The sequence below is a fragment of the Haliaeetus albicilla genome, chromosome 11 (genome assembly GCF_947461875.1).
Source record: "Haliaeetus albicilla chromosome 11, bHalAlb1.1, whole genome shotgun sequence".
Taxonomy (NCBI): Eukaryota; Metazoa; Chordata; class Aves; order Accipitriformes; family Accipitridae; genus Haliaeetus; species Haliaeetus albicilla.
The window spans coordinates 24,692,897-24,699,323 of record NC_091493.1 but is presented as its reverse complement, the minus strand read 5'-3'; positions in this window follow the sequence as shown (position 1 = coordinate 24,699,323).

Below are 6,427 nucleotides of genomic sequence, written 5' to 3'. Positions count from 1 at the left end.
CCTCAAGTAATCCACTGGGTATCTAAGGAGGCTGGTAGCCCTGATTTTCTGCTGAATAACTCAAGTTAGTTTCCCTGACCACAGTATGGTTACGCAACCCATGACGGCAGAGGATAGGACCCATTGCAATTAATTTAGCTGGATGTTAATGAAAGCAATGTTTCGATACTGTTGGCCACTGGCCATGGTATGGAGAAGTGCAATATATAATATAGCACTTTATGACATAACTCAACCAAAGGGCATTTCTCCTGTCGCATAACATTCAATTTCCTTCCCAGATACACAGACCTGTGCAGATGAACAGTCACATAATGGTCCAGCGATGCACGATATAAGAGTTACTTTTGGAACATTATTCAAAATTAAATGTAATATTTATTTGGCTTTTGTACCTCTCAAGAGTGCTGTAGGAATGATGAGTAGGCATTCTTAATCCCCTTCTACAAACTGGAACAAAGAGGGATAGTTGTTGGCATAATCGTAAGTTAGAAAAGTGTCCTCTCTGTCAAACTCTCTCCAGTTTGCCTAGGTCTATTCCTACTCTGGGCAAATTCATAGCTTTGGGAAGATAGGTTTGAGTCCATGAAATAAATTTTAGAAATTAATCTAGGCTTGTTCTTTTAAAAAAATAATGGCATTGATAGTCCACTATTAGTACAGACTTTGGCATGAAACAGCCGACAGCCACTCTGACCTTATGCAGTTACAATACATCATGCCTTCTTGTTACAGCCTTCTAGATTTTCTCCAGTTATGCTGGTGTTATGTTAGAGCATTCTTCTGCCATATTGTTTTTTACTTTCAGTCTTTTAGGATCCCAGCAAGAAGATAATCTGGCTGACATGACAGAATTTATTTTCTAGGTTTGCTTACTCATGGTCTGGACCACTTTGGTGACAACTATAAGAATGGAGTATCCTTCTCTTTAACTTGCCTGCAGCTATTTCCCTTGCACAAAGCAAATTATAATTAAATTATACTTAGAGGAATGGATTTGCATGTGGAATTCTCTAGTGCCTAATAGATAACAGAAACCATATGAGTCCATTGATCTGAGAGAGAATATTCTGGGAAGTATATGTTATGAATATGCAATACGATGACTCAGTGATTTACTGTGAATGGAGGCAGATCACGTGCCACAAATGCTCGTGATCACAGCCATGTTATTTAATAGCTTTCATGCTGCTCTTAAAAGACTGAGGCAAAGAGCAAATTTCATCTCCAGTTCTTCACAGAGATTTTGATGCAACAAAATTGAGTACAATGCATTCCCTCTGACACATCATTCCTGCACTCAAAAAGTAAATTATTACTTTTGAAAACAGCTTTTTTAGAAAACCATATTTTGAAAAAGAACTGTTCTGGTCAGCTTTTCTGTACAGGCAAGCCCATCTGATGAGAATATTGCCATATAGTAACATTCAGACTTCAAGAGGAAGCAATTTCCTTCCTGCTGATCAAGCAACGTTTTGCAAAAAAACTTGCATACACCTTTTTATGGCAGGTGATGTTGAAGGGAAACCTTTTAAAAACATAAATTTTTTACCATTAATTCTTACATTTTCTGAGCAAACCTGAATGCAGTGAATATAAGATTCAATCGTGACACTCTGAAGAACAAGAGAAAAATACTAGACTACATATGTATTAAGGGTCGTGTGACAATTTGTCACTGGATAAATTATAGTTTTGTAAAGAATGAAATACATTTTTCATAACCTGGAAGATGCTTGGAGGTTTTTAGAGGAAAATTTATCACCATATCAAGTAGCAGCCAATACAGAAGAGGACAGCCTATCAAATGAAGCAAGACAGAACTCCATTATTTCAGACATTTAAAATCTCTGCTCTATCTAACATAGTGAAGAATATGATTGGACTTTTCTGACTGACCTTTTTCTCACTGAAGTTGTAAGACTTTTTTAAGTATAAAAGGAATATTTGATGAAATTCATGGAAAGCAGCCAACCTATTATTTAATATTCCACATGACCAGATAATATTACTGATGGATAATATGCAATTTGTTGGAATATAGCAGGGAAACTCATGCATATTTTTCTACTTATATATACAATTCACTGAGTAAATTAGTTTTCTTTATTTTTCTTATTATTTTTCTTTTAGATAGAAGAACAAATAGAAATTAAGACATAATATGAGGTATAGGGTTTTTTTCTGTAGAGTTATATTTCTGTTTTCTAGATTTTGAAAATTGGTCACTGATGTAATTATGTAAAACTGATATACAAATATGTTGGGAGATGACTGTGAAAAAAGAGGCCATAGTGATGGGTTCAGAATAGCATCTTCAAAATAGAAATATGATAAATAATGTCTCCAAAACAGAACCGTGGAATACCTTAGAGGTTTCTGAAATCAACTTGCAAATAAAGAAAAACTCAACTGTCTTATTATTTTTCTAAGAAGAAAGAATTTACAGCATACTCCCCTTAGATGCTGTAGAGAATTTTGGATACAGCAAGTCTTAGGAAAACCTTTGTGTTTCAAATCAATACAAAACTAGTTTCCTTGTCTCTGTTTTGGGGCTGCAAGGTCATGTTAATGCCAATTTTCATTGAATATTTGTTTGAAAGGTGCTTATGCTATTATTCTCTGCAACTTATGCTATTGTTTTCTGCTCATTAGCTCTCTTGTTATTTTTATTAAAATATAAACAAAAAACCCCCTTACTTTAATACAACCACATAATTCTAACTTGTCTTTGCCATTCTACTCTGTACAAATTCCCCTGGATCATAAATTTACAACCTCATTTGTCGATTTGGTTTTCAAGACGTAAGAGCATCTCTAAGCCACTTTTTATGGCACATTTTTCCCTTATTGTCAGTAGCAGATTTTATGGCTATTGTGTCACAGGCTATGCTGCAGTGACACATAGCTTTATAAGGGCATTCAGTCCCTACCAACTTGCAAAGCCCGATGAAAATTTTCATACTGACTTGGTAAATGAGTCACAACCTTTGTGAATTGCCTGAGGACACAAAGCAATTCAAAGGAAGAGTCATTTAGAGAACTCGTCTTTCCAGACTCCTGTGCTCTGTTCACTAGTTAACAAGGGTCTTTTTGTAATCACAGTAAAAAGCTGATTTTTAAAAGTGGGGAAGGATCATTCTGTACATACTGTGTTCTTATAGTCTTACTTAAGAATATACTATTGGCCAGTGGCAGAGACAGGATAACTAGCTGAACTGACTGGATCTCTGGTTTGACCCAGTACATCATTTTTTATATTTCGGCAAGAAAGCTTATATTCCTCCTCAGGTACCTAGAGGTAAAATGTTAATTGGTTAATATGCATTCATCAGATATATGGAAGATCTGTTCTTCACCCAGTTCTGAAGAGGGCTGTCAAGACCTTGTTGAGCTGTATGAACAAACACCTCAGACATCCCTAACAAATGACTTTGTGAAAAGTAGGGTAGGAGAGTATGGGAGGGTGGGGGAGGAGGTTAGTAATACTTTTTGAAACTTCCCAGAGAGCTCTCTCAGTTTCAGTCCTGCATCTCTTCTGTCATACTCTGGAGTTACACAAGTGTAATTTAGATTAGACTGGAAACGTGGAAACAATTCAGCCAGTGATGCATAAGGAACAGAATTCCCTCCCTTCTGATCTTCTTCTGTCAAGCTAGAGAGAGTAAAGAGCAAATCATCTCTACTTCCGTTATTAAAATACGGTTCCTAATATTGATAGGGAAGTAATTCATGGAAGAAGGCGGCACCGTTAAGACATAGGTACTTTGCAGGGTGGCACAATGTCTTATGTAAGCCTAATGGAAATGCAACATGACAAAGTTTTTGTTGAAAACCAATGAAGTTTTAATGCAGACTTTTTTTCAGCTGTTCCTTTCGCACAGTGCCTGTTGCAACTGTATGCTATAGTAACACAAAATTGCTGTCATTAATAGTATAGACCTATTTTATACGCAGAAGTAGACTCAGCAGGATGGATCATTATTAAATTGTAGAAAACATTAGAATAAACTCTGGGAACAGAGGTGGCTAATCTGGATAAAGAGTTTTTCAACCATGAGGCAAGGTTAAAGAAAATTTAACATTAGAGAGTGAAAATTTAACATTAGAGAGTGGAGTACCTAGACTAGACATGGGAGAAGAAAGTGAATTCTGTCCTTTAGTTGATAAAAAACCCCAATGAAACAGCCAGTCACTGAGCCTGTTGTCAAAATGCTGTCACAACCATTAAAGCTGCTTTCCCCTCTGTTTCTTCATGCTGGCTGAGGCCCAAACAAAAAACTTGTGATATGCCAGTCCAGTTTCACTTTGGCTTTCTGATTCTTACAGAAAAGAAAAGTAGGTGAGAGAACATCCCACTTTCATATTATCTGACTGCAAATCTTTAGGATAATGAGGTATCCATCTGCCCTTACCCTGATGTAACGTAACTCGTATGGAAGAGACAAGACATCTGGGTTTCTTTCTCTGAGCTCCCAACAACATCTATTCCCAGCCAGCCAGGTTTCATGCACGGCTTGACCTCGCGCAGCCTCACAGGCTGCCTGTGGCAACAGCAAGTTGTTTTGCGCCGTGTCGTGACAACACACTGGTTGCCCCGTAGCAACTGACCGCTCGCATTCAAAGCGGTCATAGCCACTAGTCACGATGGTTTCTTACCAGACTTGGTAAATCCCGTGTGTAGGCAAAGAAATTATACTGGTGTCATCACCTGAGTAAACAAATGTGGAATTCCACTGAACTGAGAAATAGGCTCTGTATTTTTTGTGGAATAAAGGATGATGGATGATCAAAGCAGAGGCATCTAAGAGGCAGGTATATGTCAAAGCAGATGCCTCTAATACAAGAGAATAGCACACTATGCTCAAGTTCATGGCAGTTCATTATTTGTGAAGGACCCACACTATTATTCTCGGGGTTAGAACATGCTTTCTCAACCCAAACTTATAGGGAATTTCTCTCCTTTGATGCCACTGCCCATTTTTATTTTATGATAACCCAAAAAACATGAGTAGGCCCTAGGCAGAAGGAGGGTAGGGAGCAAAGAGAGGGACTGAAGACTGGTCAGATCAAGAAATGTGTGGAGCAAGTTTGTTGAGTGAACATTTGTTTCACACCAGTCTTGCTGATGTTGACCAGGAACAGCAACACAGCCCCTCTCCCAAGGCAGTCAGTGCCTGTTGCCCTAGCTGCAGCCAGAGGGTTGACTCCCAAGGAGCTTTGCTAGCAGGATGGCACCAAGGGCAGCTATTACAAATTCTGTCAGGTTAGAAATACTGCTTTCTCAGATAATGAGAAAAAAACTGGTGAGGTATCTTCACAGATATTTCTTACCTATATCCTCACCTTCTCCCCTCCTTCAACTACAGAAGCAAGGTTCATTTTTCCTTAATGCACTGTATAGTGAGTTTTGAAATCTGCAGGTGGAAGGCACAGTGCTGCTATTATTACTTACTGTTATAAAAGACAACACAGGGATTGCCATCAGTGAATCTGTCTCTCAGAGTTAGGTTTGAAATTTGCAGTCCTCAGCTATCTGGGTAGGTTTAAGGAATAACTTCTGTTATTTGTAATATATGAAGCAATAAATGGCTACTGAGAATGATTAATAGCCAAAGTGAAGCTCAGACATTTCATCGATCTCAAAAGCCATTTATTGCAAGTATATGAAAGCAATAGAGATTATTGCTATTATACAACAAACCATAAAATCAGAAAGGGGAAAAATGCATCTTTTTCTTCTTGCAGATGCTGAGAAAGTGTTCTGCACTTTCCCTCTGTGCTGGATTTTCCATCGGAAACACACACTGGAGGCACAAGTGGGATCAATAACATCACAGACACAGCTTTAAATACTGATTAAATGATCAAGGACAGATACTGTTTGAGGATCAGCTGAAAAATTGTTCACAGAAGCAGCTGGTGCAGAACAGAAGTGACCAGACTGGACAGTGAGGGGTTTGTGTGCAGATACGTTTTAATTTTTCTGGTTGGAATTCTGTGCTTGTTATATAACCTCTCTTGATTAATTGAGCCTCAGTGCCAGGTTGTCGGCTTCAGCTGAGGTATGCCTGGCACAGCCGAGGGGAACTGGCACACCAGACTGCTGCTAGGCTTTGCTTTGTTCTGCCCCAAGCCTAGGACGGAATAAGCCATATGAATACTTGATGGGCTGGATGTTCCTGTGTTGGTTCTGTAGCACCTGAAGGCTCTTCTTCATACCAAACCAAATGTCCAGTAGTTTGGCTTCACGCTGGTCAGAGCAGTCCCAAGGAGGTTCTGGCTTCAGGAGGACATTCCTGGAGGCCAAGACCTCTGGTTGTGCCCAGATAGCCTTTTGCACAAAGTAGGAATAAAAGCCATTCCAGTGGACCCATGCCACCCTGACAACTACTTACATCTGGGAAACCCAGAAGGCGCCAGGTGC